This window comes from Thunnus thynnus, chromosome 5 (genome assembly GCF_963924715.1).
Source record: "Thunnus thynnus chromosome 5, fThuThy2.1, whole genome shotgun sequence".
Classification (NCBI taxonomy): Eukaryota; Metazoa; Chordata; class Actinopteri; order Scombriformes; family Scombridae; genus Thunnus; species Thunnus thynnus.
Genome location: NC_089521.1, coordinates 16,706,981 through 16,724,796, shown reverse-complemented (window position 1 = coordinate 16,724,796; position 17,816 = coordinate 16,706,981).

The following is a 17,816-nucleotide window of genomic DNA, read 5'->3' as shown; positions in this document are numbered from 1 at the left end:
CTGAATGTGGCTGTGTGTATTTCTGTGGAACAAAGGCTTTGTTAAGCTGCAGACAATGGGAAATAGGAAAATAGGAAACAGGCTACAGGCTACAGATGAGGATAATAGAGTGTTACAGGTGTGTTAAATTTTGCCCACACTAACATTTGTTTAGTTTATTTTTCTTTTCTCTGCACCAATAATGAACAGATCAGAGTTACACTCATGTAAGCCGTGCTGCAGGAGGATCTTGATGACAACCCGTTGCTCCGGTAAATGTATTAACTGGGCTAAATCATCTCCAATACATGTGATAATTAATCATCCAGCAACATTTCTATTATCCACCAAATGTGTGCGTGCTTGTGTACCTGTGTGTGCCTGCATGTGCGTATGTGTTTGTGTGGGCAGCAGATTGAACAGAAGGTGTGAAAAGCGGATGTGACCACAGGCTGCAGATAAGACAGTCAAGCCTGTCTATCCTCACCTATCTTTTCTCCCTTGTCCTCGCCTTGACTAAATCTAAATAAGATCAGTTGGTTGATCAAAGCCTTGGCAGTGGCCAAGTCCTGATTTCTCCTCTTAATCGATTACTAATGCCTGGCAATAAGAGTTCTACCCTGTTAGGTTGCACCTTATTAGAATGTCGCAAGGTAGATTTTAACGAGCACAGTTCAAATTAAAAGATATTTAAGTGAGAAAGTCTAACTAACTCAAAGGGAAATGTTATTTTCAATTTCAAATCCCTTCAAGGTTTGTTTAGGTTTAACATCAGGTCTGTCCTAAGCCATAAATTCTGCCTGTCCTCATGAATTGAGGATAAGTAAGTTTGGAATTCTGTCCACAACACTGCAAGCTCTCTACTTTTTCAATGAGTTGGTAATATTGTATACGTTCGTGGTAGATCTGCTGTATGTGTGTCAGATTGCTAAGGAGAAACAAACCCTGCATACCTATCTAAAAAAAGGTTGGGAAGGGACACATCACCATGACAACACAGGGAGGAGTAGGACGTACGCCATTAAAAAGATGGAAGCAATGTTGTGTATCCTGGTGTCTCATCCCCATGCAGACGAAAAAAACATACTTTTGTGTGTACGGATAAAATAAAATGTGCTCACACTAATGTATGCGCACGTGTGCACACAGCCACACAACACATGCACATAAACGTCCTCTCACACACACCCACTGAGTGAACACATTTCTCCTAATCCATTTATTCAGTCCTTGCCTAATTTGCCACAGCGATGACAAACTGAAGTAATTTCCTCCACATCTTTTTATTCCAGTTCAATGAACTCTTAAACAATTCAGCTTGAACTTTGATTACTTGCTGCTCATTTGCATACTCATAGTTCAAGCCAATATGTCCTTACACCAGTAGAGTTGAGGTGACCTTAGAAGAAATTTCAACAACACAGGCACAAGTTGCACATAAATGACATTTATCCCTACAGCAAATTCCTTATGTCTTTAGGATGAGTGTTTGCAGACATGCCACAATCTTCAGCTGCTTTCTAACCATTTAAGTAGTTTATCTTTTGACAAAAGTTTACCTAACTTGTCATAATGTAATGCCTTGTAGCAATTTTGCTTATCACTGTGAGCCAAACATGTCATCAAGGCCAGAGATTTAACACAGGGATAATAGTGACATCTAGTGGCCACTCGGGAGAACTGTGAGGGTTTATGTGGATGGCAACCTGTGCTAATGACAAACAAAGCACTGCTGATTCCTCAGTTTAATAATTTTGCTCCCAAAGGGTGCGGACGACTTTGTCTCTGCTGTGCAGTGTTTCAGCTTTGATTCTGTGTTTTTTTTTCCACTGGCAAACCAATAAATCTTTGTCTTGCTTCTCTTCATCATTCTCTCTTGTGTCTCTTATCACTGCATGCATGCACATGCACAGACACACACACAGTGTATCTACCTCTAGGAAGGCTAGTTTTCCTCTGTGACATCAAATTTATTTAATCAATCCAGCACAACCCCAGCTGTCCAACATGAAGTGTTTCCCAATTATCTTAATGTGATTTGCTCCCTGCTGTTGGCTGCTACACTACTTATTACGATGTAATAAGATGCTGAGTGTAGATGCACACGCACAGACACACAAGCGCACACACACACACACACACACACACACACACACGGATGGCCAGTGTGAGTAATGACAGGACAAGCTGTGACAAAGGGGGTAACGAGGAGACATAAACCCCAGGAGAAAAGGGATGGTGGGATGGAGGGATAGGATGGATGGAGGGATAAAAAGGCAGACAGACACGGAGTCTGCAGGCCCCAGCGGAGCATACAGCAGTGGCTCCTCTGTCATCAAAACCATACCACGTCCTGCAGAATGGCAGTGCAGACATCATCCTAACTACGTGGTGACAGGGCAGACAAGACGTTAAATACACATTAGGAGGCGTGTCACAATCCCTACAGGGAACAGACAGACACATGGAATAGAGGAAGACAGAAAGAGATGACAGATCGGTATATCAGTGCCTCGGCCTCAGAGGTCGTACGAATCCCAGCAGACAACAGTGACTTTCTCAGTCCATCCCTTCAGTTTAATCCTGAAAGGTAGTATACAGTGGAGGTAACAGTTTTGGCACCTAAGTGACTTCGTGATGACAGTGTGAACTCAGGCCATATAAAAAGATAGTATCTGGGAAATGATTTCTCCGAGGTGCAGAGATGTTAACATACAGCACAGCACATTCTGGGCGGAGGATCACACAGCTGACAGTGTGAGCAGTGCATTGGGTCTGCTGTCAGCAGAGTGGCTCCATGACAAACGAGGGGAAGGAGGGTTAAAAGAGGGAAAAAGTTGTGGTTCCCTTGGGTATTCTTTGAAGACCGGAGCCCAGGAGATGGTCTGACCCCTGGAGCTTCAACCAACCCTCCGACCCTCGCCCCTACATGACACCTTGTAAGCTTGGCATTGGAGAGAGGGGAAAGGAAAGAGGATGGACATTTGTTTCTGTTTTTGGAGCCTTGAGGCTGCAGAGAGAAATAATACCTCTAAAGCCGAGAGCCTTAGATTAACAACAGAACAATAGGAAAACAGTGGGAAAAGGAAATATAACAGATAAAGTGTTCGTTCATTATATATTATCTACTCTATTGTATGTAGATTTGGTACAGCACAATATTATTAGAGCAGTACTATTATTTGATCACAGCCAATAAGCTTGTATGCCGAGGCTTAGGTTCAATATTGAACTAACTGGGGAATAAATTGACTGCTATTTGTGTATGTGTGTGTATGTGTATGTGCGTGTGTGTGTGTGTGTGTGTGTGTGTGTGTGTGTGTGTGTGTCGTCCACAGGGTGCTGAACTGCTGCAACATTATGTGATACCACCCCACCCTCTGGGTCTATTGAAATCCATGAGACACGCTCCTTTGCTCTGTCTTATTTTTGTTTCTCTCTGATCTGCTCTGCGCCCATGCTGTAATCCTTCTCTGATTTTGTCATGGAACTCATTACAAAACCCTCTTAAGTCTTCTTCTTGAGTTTAATTATTTGACTAGTTCATTTCAGGCCCCTTTTTCATCCGAAACGGTGATATTTGTGGCTAATTACTACTGGATCTCTGGCTCAGCAGCAGCTGTTTTTGCTTATTTATATCAACCACTTGAACTTAAGCAGCAGTGTTTGGAGCATTTTAAGGGTAATTGCCTCTTTGTTCAAGTATCGCGTGCTGTGTTGCCAAATACATTACAGAACTGTCCTAAGAACCGTTCTTATATTTCTACTGCATTTTACACCCGATGATGAAGTTTCTTTATGTCACATCTATCAACATCCACTCTCCGTCAGAAAAAAAACAAATTGATTCATCTTCACAAGTGTCAGAGGTCTTGATTTAGGACTGGCTGTCTGCAGAGGGCTATCTGATCTTATACTGAACTGCCATTATGAAGTTAGAGCACTTACATTATAATGGTGTTCCTGTCGCTGTTTTCAATTTCACACTCAATGGCTTCCATGTGGTAGAGTTTAATTGGGGCATCATCAGGGGAGTCTTAGAATCTCTATGTCTGTGTGTGTGTGTGTGTGTGTGTGTGTGTGCATATACAGTATAGGTATGTGTGTCTGTATATACAGAGTCCCACTGTTTTACTGTCAGAGAAGCTCTTCTGAGACACTTTTGTGACTTGCACAAAAGCAGCTCTTTTACAATGCTTTACCCTGAGTGAGCACACTTAGCAATCTTTTAAAAAACACAACATCAATGAGTTCCTGTATCAAAAACAGAAAACCTCTATAATGAAGTAAACATCTGGAAGTGAAAACAACAAGGCAATGCTGTTTTGTTGTTTTCACTTGGCTTTAACTTTGGTTTCTGCACAGCTTGAAGTCCTGGGTTATAAACAATATGTGGCAAATGTATATAACTTATCAAACAAATAAAATAAACACAATGTTAAAACAGGGGTATTGTGTAATATCGAAGTGTGTGGTTGATACACTGTTAATAAGACTCTGCTGTAGATAACCCTGCAACAAAAATACAAAGGAAGTGAACCTTCTTCTAGATTTCCAGAGGGAGAGAAAACAAAGGGAGAGATAGTTGACTTTAGTGCTGCTGCCTCTGTTTTCTTTGACTCTGTTGTAAGTGTTTACAGAGTGTTAGGTGTCCGCAGTTCTTCTTTCATCTCAGGATGAGAAAGTGCTGGATCTGCATCTATGAAGAAAGTTGGAAAAAGTTGAGTTTTGACAACCTGCCTCTAACATCACAGCAAAATTTGAATCATCAGTAATCCAGCATATTGCATCATCTCTCTAATCCTTTTTGCCATCAGAACACTATCAACACAAATAATTAAAACAAACTTTTTCAGAAACACATGCAGGCTCTGGCGAGTATGGATTTGCAGTACGCTTTGATAAAATATCTATTTTACAGTGTTCCAGGTGTGTACTCTGAATTTGACTGTTTGACCTGCTGTGCTCTGCCCAGCTCAGATATCAAACACATCAACCTGAAAATCTATCAATAACTACACATCAAAAGTCTCAGTTCTTTCTGGCTCCATCTGTCCTTTCATTCCTTCCAGTCACTCCCTAGGCCCAGAGGGAGTGCGTCAGCTCTTGGGATTGGCAGTCAACAGACGATTTCCTTTTAAAGGTAATAATCAAGTTCACTGGCCTAAAGAGGAGAATGAGTCCTTGAAAATACGTTTACAACAATGACATTCATTGACAGAGACTCAGAAATGGCTGCAGCTAAATTCAGCAAGGGTGCAGCTTAGACATTTTGTCAGCAGCCAAAAGTGAGCTCTAACACAATAAAGATAGGGGCCATCAAATAAGTCAGGCGCTCCTCCTTAACAGAAACCCTAAAAGGAGTTGAGGGAGATGATATTACACACCACAATCTTGATAATCATGTTATCATAATCAACAACTACAATCAAAGCAGAGCAGATGTAATATACTGACACTGACCATATGGATAGGGAGGTGGCTCAAGGTTCATACTGTAGCAAGGGGAAAGGGCAAAAGTGCAAGGCATCATGATACACTCTACTGCAGCTGCAAAGGTGGAGTTAGAAGAAGTACACCAAAATCACAAGTTAGTAGAGAGTTGGTGCTTTTTTTGCTCTCAATTTCACATCTTAGTTATGTGAAAACTTTTTTTTCCCATTTAGTCTGCTTTTCTGTATCTACATCTATCCTGCTGTGAAGGACACATACTATATACTGTATGTATGTATACTGTATATCTTTTGCCCCTCCACACTAGTGAAACCAGCATACAAATGCATGATGCATGGCCAAACTCCCAGAAATTCATTTGAAATTGCAAGACTTGTGAATATTTCCAAAGTTACAAAAAAAAGGTCAATGCTGAATTCCATGGAAATATGTATATAATTATGCTGTTTTTGGTGCAGCCACAAAATTTTAATCCTGTGTTTGAATATTTTTCTCAACTTAAATGAATAGTTAGACATTTTGGGAAATATGTGTATTTGCTTTCTTGTTGAGTTAGATGAGAAGATCAGATATCACTTTCATAGGCATTAAAATAGGAAGATACAGCCAGTAGTATTTAGCCAAGCTTTTTATAAAGGCTGGAAATGGGGACACAGCTAACTCGGCTCTATCCGAAGGTAATAAAATCAGACTACAAGCATCTCTAAAGCTAACTATTTGTGTATCTTATGTTTTGTATACAGCACAAATGATATTTGTTTATGCAGTAAATGTGACATTGTTGCACCGTGTGGAAAACGTGTTGTGTTTTACAAACTTTTGGGCAACTTGAAGAAATCCAAGAGCGACATTAGGGTTAGATTACTTAAATACATTCACCCCATCACTATACAGTATGAAAAGGGGTAAGTGTCTGTAATATGTTACACACTCACTGTATTTTGGACAGTTGAACTGACAGCATGCTCTACACTTCCTCGGAGCTGTACAAGAGCTGACGGAATAGGAGACGCTATGAAAACAATCTGCTCCATGATTTGGATTCTATCATACTAAAACACATGGTGTACACACAGCAGTAAGGTAGTACGGTAAAGAGGTATAATGAAAGGAGGATATGTCACATATGATGATACGGTACATTAACCATAGCTACCAGCTATATCCATTAGAAGGGCCTGACAAAATTGGCTTAAAGAGAGGGAGAGATAACCAGAAAGAGGGTCAGGGTACTTATAAGAAAAGTTATAAACAGCAGGAGAGTGTACATTTACAGACCTGCCGAGTTCTTTCATTCATCCAACGTGTCAGAAGAACAGGTGTGATGTATCAAGCTGTATATGACTTAAGAGTATAATCATTTCCAGAGCTATTCCCTGGAAAATGCAATCATCTTTCTCTGAATGTGTCATGTGTATGAGAGCAAGCATCCGCGTGTGCGCACATGAAGCAGGAAGCTAATCAAATGAAATACATTCCATATTAATGTGATTTATTACTGCTGTGTAGCCAAAATCTGATGTTGCAGACCGTCAGCAGAGGGAATGAATCTATTTCAATTCTAACTAGCGACACATGCCATGGACCCCAGGATGTGTTGTTTTCCTCTTCGCTGACAGCCTGTGTTCTTCTGTTCTGCCCTAAGGGACTGTGGGATTGTAGGAGTCTGCTCTAGTTTTAGTGTGAATGATAAATGTGAATGCACAGCCCCTCATTAGAATAAAATGTCTAAGGGCAACAAACAGAGCAAGCATTAGGTGGCACAATCTTTGCATTTTTAATTTAAAATTGAGTTTTAGTTAGACATTAATTAAATGACCACATCATTTAAATCATTTTAAGTGGCCCCAGGAATATTAAAAAACAAAACATGTAAGATTAGGAAGAAATCAAGGTTTTTAGGGATAAAGTAAGTAGTAGGCTATAGAAAATTAGAAAATAAGCGAACACAATACCACAGAAGATGTTATGAAACAATACTGAGAAGAGGAGGGAAAGGGTAAAATATAAAGCATTTCATCCTCTGTTTCCTCTGTTCCACTGTAAGAAGATAAAAAGGTTGTGAAGCTGGGAGAATACTGGCGCTCTTACTGTGTCTACCTGTCAGTCAGAACATTGCCACTAATTGGACGGTTCCATGTTGTAACCTTGGAAACAAGGGGTCACACTACATTCACAAACCACAGCAGTGAAGGTCGAAATAATCTCAGCAAGAAGACTCATGAAAACATGCTTCACATAAAAGGATGGTTCCTGTTACTGTATGTCAGTCATAATGAGGTTTCCTTTCAGGATGAGTCCAAACTCCAGTGGAGCCAAAAGTAACTGATTGGTTACTGTGGCAACACAAATGTCTTTCTCATTGCCTTTGCTATTTTACTGAGGTTGGACAAGGTCATATCTTTATGTTGCAGCACATCCCAAACTAAAGAGCTTGTTTTACACTTTGATACATATTACAATATGTTGGAAACAATAAATGCTTTACACACACCCACACCCACACACAAACACACATGCAGGTGACCTCACACCAGACACCTCATGATTGATTACTAGCCTAGGGCTATCCCTCTGTCTGAACTTCCTGGTTTTTAAGTCTCGCTTCCTGCGAGGATCATTGCTTTTTGTGATGTGATTAACTCACTAGAATGAGGTCATGATTCATGCTAGGGTCTTCAAACAGGTAGAGGTTAGACCACAGACTAGAGACAGTTTCCCAGGTGTTCTGGCTTACAGGGTGAAGGGGCCAGATGCTGGGGTGGAGAGGGTTGGAAGAAAGCCACTGGTTATTTGTTGGGGTTTAAAGCTTTGGGTTGAGGCCAGAGAAATGGTAGCTTGGCTTGGGGGTTTTGAAAGGAGCAAAAGCTAGGTAAAATTTATGTTTTTAATTCGGACAAAAGGTATCTTACATGAAATTTAAGCTAAATATTTGATGCTAATTGGCCATCTATGTGTCTCATATCAGTATTGAGAATCAATCACTTAGCTTCCTTCTTTCAAATAAACACACATGGAAACTATATCTCCTTATGTTTTTGTCCACAACCATGTGTAGCTTCCTCTTTTCTGTCTGTCCATCTCTCTCTTGAAACCCAATGCCCTCATCTGACCTTGTATAGCTTGCTAATTGAGTTTCTTCTGTTAACAACCATATGGTATTGGTTTCAGTTGCACCGCTCCAATCTAATGAGCTATCCCATGTGGAAAAAAATAAAACCCTTTAGATTTATAACCAGCTCCTTCTAGTGATTCTAAGAAATGACCCCGTGATTTGAAAGGTTAAAAATTCACTGCAAGCAAGCGCAAACTGCTAATGACCATTACCACAGATGAAAAGCAGATAAGGGGTTTCATTTTCAAAACTTTATCGCTGCTTTACCCCTTTTTCTCCTCTCCTCCACTTTCAGTCCTTTCTATTTATTGCCAGTTTCTCTTGTTATGGGTGTCAAAGTGAGGCAGCTTAGTGTTCCGCAGACTCCCAAAGTGCTACCAACACACAACCATGTCTTTAACTGCAACAAAGAAAACTCATTCACAAATCAGGATTGCAATAATACAGTATATTTACAAAACAAGTGGTACTAACTAAAAAAGGCATCTGTTCCTTAAATTAAGCTATTTTGAAGCTTGAAGGTGGTTGCATGTATTGCAGTGACATATTGGTAACTAAAAAGTTCACTTCAGTTGAGTTAACATCAGTGGACTATTCTAAATATGTAACTTCCATGATATAGATTTGCCATATAATGTCTATGTAAATAGTTGTGGTTGAATTTTGGTTTGATTTCTTCTTTATATATTATGTTGCATGTTGGCAGCGCTGAAAGTTTAGCTGCTTCAGTTTCTTCACACCACATATTTTCTGTGCTTCCACACAGTACTCCATCTGTATTCATGCAATCAGCCGTTAGAGATTATTGTTGCATGACACAATTAGGTGTTACCAGCCTGTGACAGTGTGAAAGAGGGAGGTGTACTGACATGGAGCAAAAAGGAGAATGGTGCCAGAGAGTGAAATTCCATATTTAAAACACTGGCCTCTTGCTTTTATCGGCCCCAATCGCGGCCGCAAACAAAGAAACGTGACGGCTGCAAGTTGCTTCCTGTTTTAGCACCAACACCCTGCAGGTTAATAAGCTCCACAGTTAATGGAAACCCTGCTACCACCCCTAACATATATCCCTGGCTTGTCCCAGTGCCACCTCTACTTCACAGTAACTCATTGTACCAATCATTCCTCATTTCCTCTCCACTGAAAGCTTGAGCTGTGTGGCAGGAGCCAGAGTGCAGTATCCAGCAGCCTGACACAGCACTCATTATGGCCTAATGGAGGTAAAGGTGTTTTTATGGCTCAGTCTGGCCCAGTCGCCAGTCAGGTGCCACACAAGACTCTCTTAGGGCCTTATTACAAATATCCATACACCAATACATACACACACACACACACACACACATAGCAGACACCCTGACATTTTGCACCCCTCCACCTAGCACTTTGTTATGTGCCTCCATTGTGGGCCCCCAAAAAAACCCACACTTTGCCCTACTTTTATTGGAACCCTAACTGCTGCGAATTGTTTCCAATTAGTCCAAATTGGTCAGTTAAATCTTAGGTTTATGGTGGAAGTAAGTGACTCACTGAATCACTTCAGCATGGATTGCGACCATATTAGCATTGAACTTCTCTGTAATGACGCTGAGTTTCCACAGTAATCTGAATGTGTTGGTAATTGGGTGCTTAACTGCTCTTAATTGTTTTCAATTGTTTGAAATACAGTAATATAGTGATTTATGGCTTCCAGCACCAGACATCAACACTGAGTCTTTCCCCAAAGTGAAGCAGTAGATTAAAAACACACCTGGGGTAGGTTATTGGGATACTGAAGTCATGCTTCACTGGCATGCACATTATCATCAATATACTCCTCTGGGACCTTATGAAAGTCATGTAAATGCATTCCATTGTTATAATGAATAGGTGCAGAAGTACAAGCCTAATAATAACTGGTTGAATAAGAGAGTCAGTGGTGCGGTAAAGAAGATAAGAAATAATAGCAGAGTTGATGCTGTATCAGTAATTTGATCATACACTCCAACTTTGGCTGTGGTATGCTTGTATGTCTCCTTTAAATGATGGCAGGCTGGAACAGATGAACTAGGTCTTGTTACTGTTTAAAAAAATGACATAGTTTCTGATGTTGCTGTCTTCTTTTTGACAGAATTCAATAATAGACACAGCAGAGGAAAAAATGAGGGAATTTCTCTGCAAAAGAGAGAAAGGTCATTGATACAGTAATGGTCTCCGAACCTGAAAGTTTACAGCACTTCAGTAAGGGCAGTGAGGTTATCACAGAATCCATCTTCCTTTCTCTTTTGCGCTTTTCCTCTTCTGTCTGCCCCTCTCTCTAGCTCTTTATGCTTGAGTGACCACAATTACAAGCTGAAGCCAGCACAGGATGCGGCAGTGATTTAAAATGATTCATTTAGGGAATGTAGAGAGCTGACACACTGAAACACATACTCCCACTGCAGCTAGCCCGGCATCCCACCCACATACACTAAAAACGACTATGCAGAGCTACACTAAAACTGTAAATATCAAGAAAAGGTATTGAGTGCGTAAAAACACCTCTAAAATGCTGCCTATTAGGTTTGATTGACAAAGAAATGTGGGTTTATTGTGTTGCATTCATTAAAATGAATTTCTTCCTCTAGAGTTACCACACACAAGCATACAGTATTTGTTCACTGGAATCAGGCCTACCATTGTTTACTCTGGCATGTCAAATCCCGACTCCATCTTTAAAGGCGACCTGTCTCAGTGTTTGTGAATGTGGGACCACCCCAGGGGACCAGCCAGCTCCCCCCTCTCAACCCCCCTAACTGAGTGAGTTGTGATGCTTGATAAGCTGTGAGAACTCTGCAGTAAATTCAGCCTAGTAGGGCCACAGGCATCGCTTTGTCTCTATCTCCAGAACTCTTTCCCCTCTTGGGCTTTCTCTATCTAGCCCCCCCCCACCCCTTATTTGATGGCCTGAAAGTGTAGATATGAATCACATGTCAACAATGTAGCAGAAAGAGGGAAGGTGAACAAGAAAGAGAATGAGCTACTAAAATAAAAAAATAAATAATAACTCTGTCGTCCCCACTGGTACACAACAATTAAGCTATCTGACAGGAAGTATTGTGCATATGCCCCCCGTCTCCGCTTCCTCTCTGTCAGTGGTGGCTGCCAAAATCTCACCCCCTCTGATGACAACACAAGTCGAAACCCCTACATGACCAGTGAATAACATCATGGTGCCACAGCAGACTGTGGTTTCTGAGTTGGTTTCTGAGTTGTCTGATTCGTGTCTGATATATCACAAAAAAGCACACAATTGTTTGTTATTCCTGTCAATTCATCCCTTATAGAAGAAGTTAAACGATGTGGATACAGTTTAGCTTCATTAACTAAACTCAACATAGATGATAAACCTATTATCTATGTTAAAGTCATAGGGAAAGATAATGGGATCAGCAACTGAAAATCTCCTGTGTTTGAACCTTTACTGTAGAATATGAATTATTTTACACAGCGTGAACAGCTGGTCGAGGGAGGAGAGATCTCCCTGATAAAATGACACAGAACACAGCTGCCCCGTATCACACTTAAACACACACATACGCTCACAAACTACACAAGGGAGGATACTGTTAAATGTGTTTTATTCAAAGACTTGCAGACCATCTGAGGCTGCATGTCAGCCTTCTCCCCTGAAGGTCTAATTTACACTTTACTCTTCTATCAGTCTTTCTTCTGTGTCTTCTCCTCCTCCTAAAAAGGGCTATTGACTAATCAGATGAGCTCCACAGATGTTTATTTCACCAGAGAGGAATGTGAGGGCCCATCGAGATCTCAGACAGACATCCACTCAACTATTTAGTCTGGACGCTGTGCCAAAAGAAATGGACAATTTTACAGAATTTGCCTGAATTGGAACTGAAGAAAATAACTTTTTTTTATGACAGGTTGGAGTGATGGTGGAGGCAGTGTTAGGGTTAAAAATCCCTTATGATTCACTGACTATTCTGTAGAATATGAAGCTCAAAGTTGATATCTGTTACGCCTGTTTCTCTCTCTGATGATTTGTCTTAGAATAACAATCATTTTTACAAGTTATGGCAAGATAACAGCCATCCATTTCCTAGGACAGGCACTCCCTCCCTCCCTTGTGATCGGGTACTTTCCTCTTGTCTCCTGCACAGAAAAGATAAATAGAGAAAGTGATGCTGATATTGGCAGTTTTTCTCTTGGAAACATTTGGGATTACCTGACTGAGACATTGTGGTTTCCTTTTGGTTATTTCCTGCACAGAATCATTTCAGATACAGAATAATTTCAACACACTTCTTTAACTGTTCACAGAGGAATAACCTGTTCCCTGTCTGGTATGCAGCACAGGTCTGAGGTTGCAAATAATCAGAAAGAAGAGATGCAACAAGAGAAATAAAGCAAATACTGCTCAAGTCACAGGTGTTTTTCTTTCTTTGTGTGTTTTCTTAAAACCTCACCTATAATATGAATCAAGATCTATTCATGACTGCAGGAAGTTATCTTTTTCTTGCATTTTCTTCATCTTATTCTTAAGGGTAGCAGGGAATGATTTAGCTCCATTTTTGTGCTTTGGTTTTTCTTTTCTTTTTCTTTCACTTGAACCATACATTTTCTTTTCATACTATATATCTTACTGTCTCCCTTCTCATAGCCCAGCTGCTATGATCCCACCTGTTTTCACTTTCAGGCCACTTTCCTATAGAGTCTGTTGCTCAGTAAGCCACAAATCTGCATGTTCCTGCTGAAAATAAATAAATAATACCACGCTCAGACACTTGCCAATCACTAACAAACTCAGAACATAAATAAACAAAATGCAGACAGAGAGAGAAAAACAAACTCATTTTCTCAGTGTGTGCTCACTTTCTACCGCTCTGATTGTATGTTTTTGCTACACATGAGCTCTAATGGGCCTACATGTTTAGTGTTTACCTTTGGCAGCATGGCTTGGTGAATTTTGAAATGTGTCGGTTGAAAAGCGTATGTATTTGGGAAAATGTGTTTAATTGAGCTGTGGGCTCATTGTTTAGACTGTGTGACTGTGATGTTTGAAGCTGTGATTGTTTGCCTCTCATTTAGTCAGACAAATGCAATCTGGTGGTGTTTTGTTTGGGTCAGTGTGTGTGTGTTTTAGAGGAAGAGAGAACACTCAATGATTACACAGAAACTGATTTTTTTATGCTTGAAATGAATCAGTGTTTGTTGTTTGTTTTTGGAAACCTTTTCAAACATCTAAACAGTTTGAGGCTTAAAAGTTACAAAACTATGGAGATGTCTCAAACGTTTTTATGGGAAGTTAAAGGGAGAAAGTGATGTATAACTGGGAAATGCAGCTCATTCCCAGAAATAGTTGAAAAGGTATAAATCCTTTCTTGAGTAAACAATTTCTCAAGATATCAAAAGTAGTAACTGAAGAACAGAGTGAGGCAATGCTTTTATTTACACTATAACATAGTTGGATAGTTTCGACCATAATTAAAGCTGCAAGCAGCGATGACACCTTATGCATGTCAGAGGGAGCGTTAGCCATGGTATTACTACCAGAGGTCGCTTGACACACAGCAATACATTTACCAGAGAGCAACTGATGTAGAAATACATTTTCATGAGTATTGGACATTGCATATAGGAGATAAATATCACTTCCTGTGTCCACTATGTGGTGCTAGAAATCACACACTAAATGTAGTTTGTCACATAAGGCTTGCTTCCACCAGTAGGTGGCGCTATGACTATGCCTCAATACTAACACATGGAAATCCTCACACCTGGGCTCTTATCAAACATGTCACGTTTGCTGCAGATTGGACAATGTACAGTGAAGTTACAACAGCTTCCTGTTTCATGGCATGGTTATCTGCCTCACCATGGCAACACTGTTCCACAAATCTTAAAAAGCTTCACAGTTTAATATTGTTAATGTATATAGACTTCGCTGACCAAGGTGGATTGAGGTGGATCCTTTTAATTTGCTATGTGGACTTTGTAAAAATAAAGCGCCTGTAAATGGTCAGAAATATACTTCAAATGAGCACTAAATTCAAAATGGCCAACTTCTTGTTGAATTTGGGGCATTGCACCAAAGGGTGTTTTTTGTAAGTCTGGAGATGTCACCTACCAAATTTTGTACATCTTGGTAAAACATACCACAAGTGCTACTTCTTCTACTAATTTTGTAGGGGGTGCTATCATGCCATTTTGCCACACCCAAGCCCAAGACCCATGTTAGATAAAAACCTTCACTTTTGTGTCCATTGGACACTGCACGTATGAGGAGAAATATTATTTTCTGTGTAGACTAAGTGATGCTGGAGATGATGTGTTGGAAATTGCATATACATCTGATGAACTGTGTTACCTAGGCTTCACTTCCTGTTGCCAGTAGGTGGTGCTACACAAGTAGGCCATCAATGCAGCAATACATTTAGTAGATGTCAGCTGACATGCATATTCATTTTAATGAATATCAGATGTTGCATGGAGTTGAATATCACGTCCTGTATCCACTATGTGTGCTAGACAACACCCACTAATTATATCTCATGTTGTATATCATGTGTAGACCACATCATGCAAATCACATGTAAATCAGATGATGTTTGTCTGATAAGGCTGACTTCCTGTTGTCAATAGGTGGAACTATGATGCTATCATGGTGAAACATGAAAATTAACAGCATGCTGTGTCTAGGGTGTTCCATGAAAACTCAAAAGCTTCACAATTTAGCATCCAAATGGTCTTTAAGTTTGAAGTCACTCTGGTTAATTCTTTAGGAGGAATTCATTAAAGTACGACTCCTGTAAATGGCAAAAACTGTGCAAAGAGTGTAAATTCAGTCAATTCAAAATGGCTGACTTCCTGTTGGGCTTAAGGTATGGTTCCAAGAGGCTTTTTTTTATTTAAGTCTGGAGATGTAACATCTGCCTTACAGATTTCCTTCATCTACATCAAATTTAAAGATGAGGGATTTGACTTTGAAAGTTGTTAGGGGGCGCTATCGAGCCAACTTGCCACACCCAAGCCCATGACCCATATCAGACGTCAAGTTTCGCCACTTCTGATGCATGTGCCTAGTTTTTGAGCACTGCTAACACCTCAAAAATGCATTTGAATTCGGCAAAGAAAAATCATGAATAATCCCTTGAAATACAATAGGGCCTTCGTATCACCGTGTGTTCTAGGTGTGAAATAAAGTAAAAATAGAACATATTGTGTACATGTGTGGTGGAGTAACAGTAGTCTCATAAAATGTAAATATTCAAGAAAAAACTTGTCAAAATGTAAAAATGCATTACATGAGTATATTTTCCTCACTGACTTTTCACTTTTGCTGTGACCTTGGTAATTTTGGTAAAGTGAATGTTTCACAACAGAACATCTCTACAGTAAATTCATGTTATCAAGAGCACGCTCTCCATCTTACACAGTTACAAGTTGCAGACAGGCAGCTTCACTTGGATCTACATATATTCCCTATGTGATATATACTGTATATACACTACTGTCAATGTCATCCCAACACAGCCATAACCTGGAAGTATGCTGACAACTGTTTGAATGTTGGTCATATAGTTTTATTGTTTTCACCATCATTCATCACTTTCACGGTACATTAAAGAGTTTTATGGTTACCCGTTCAGGAATCACAGAGGGGGAAGCTACCATGTGTGTATGCTGAAGGTGTCCTTTGATGAAAATTTAGAGAAGATGAATATTTATGTGCATATGAACACAACCAATGATCCAGTTTAGTCAGTCTACCACTCATAAGAAATCAGCCTGTAAAAAATAAACAACCACGTCCTTATTAAATTTTTCACCTATTTTTGATCGATCATTGTTGATGCTTTGTGTGCATTTGCAGTCTGCTGCAGCTCTGTATGTTTGAATTTTCTGGGGATACTCAAAATCCTTCCATGCTCATTGACATGTCTATATGAGATCTAATTAACGATCCTTATCCCTAATCATCGATAAGTAACAATCACTGATAATTAGTTGTGCTCCAGTTGTTTTAGAGCACTACGAGCCTGGTGGCAACTCATGTAATCAAGATTAGTTAATCAGTTCAAGTCTATTGGCACTAAAGCTCGGAGGCCTGTGTGTGTGTGTGGGTGTCCCAAATAGAGTGGAAGCTCCCTGGGTGACCAGGCCTGGCCGACTGCCCTCTTGCTGGAGATCTTCACGATTACTGTTAGAAATTACTCACAGATTGTGCTGCATTTTGTACCCTAACATACCCTAATGTATGTGATTGTGCTCAAGCCCCTCTCCCACATGAATACCACAATGTAAGAAAAGCTGTTTCCTTCTCTAAACAACTGACTACTAATGGAACATTAATGCTGAAGTTTATAACATTTTCTGCACTCTCACCTCATTTCTGCCTACTGGAGACTATAATTTAACCCTCAATGTTTTACCAACTGCCAGGTGCTTGGAGAAGAGGAGACAGGGAGTATTGAAACAAACACTATGCAGTGATACATTGGCCACTTACATATTCCAAACACATAATATACAAGTGAAAGTGTTTCCAATTTGTTAAGAGTTAATCCCTACAAAAGAGAAGAAGATTTGGCCCCCTCTCTGCTCCTCTCTGACCAGATAACATATTCATCCTCCTACAATGTCTACGATCTTCTCCTGTTTACATTTTAGCAATACCATCACAATTATGCGGGAGAATAATCAGCACTATCCAAGATGGTATATTCATCTGCAAACCACTAACTGCTGATCTCACATTTCTGCGGCTTCCCACCTCATTCAGAGTGAACAGTTGATCCTCTACTCCTCCTTAATGGAGGATCAACTGGAAAACAACACTGTAGAGATGACTTGGGCTTAGAAGGCCATTCTTTGGTTTGCTTTATCATGTGTTGCGTTGCCAGATCCTCTCAGTTCACTCACACTCAATACATCAAGGGATTGGGATAAGACGAAAAATACAAAACCAAGCTACTATTGTGTAAGTAGTTCATATGGGAAGAAGCACAACTGGCATATGTGTGTTTGTGTAAACACGTCACATCCACACCCATTCTATCTTAGTACAGACTGAAAATGTACTTTGCAATGAAATCCTATTTTTAAGCCCAAACACTAAATTGAAATCTGAACCATTTTACTTTGTAGGCCTACAGCAAGGCCCAACAGGCATTTTCTAGGGAAAAATGTCATTTCCAAGGAGGCTAAACAATAGATGATCCGCAATTTTGTCCTTCACTCAGGTGTCGACAAACTCAAACGCCTAATTGGATGAACGGACCACTTGCTGGGC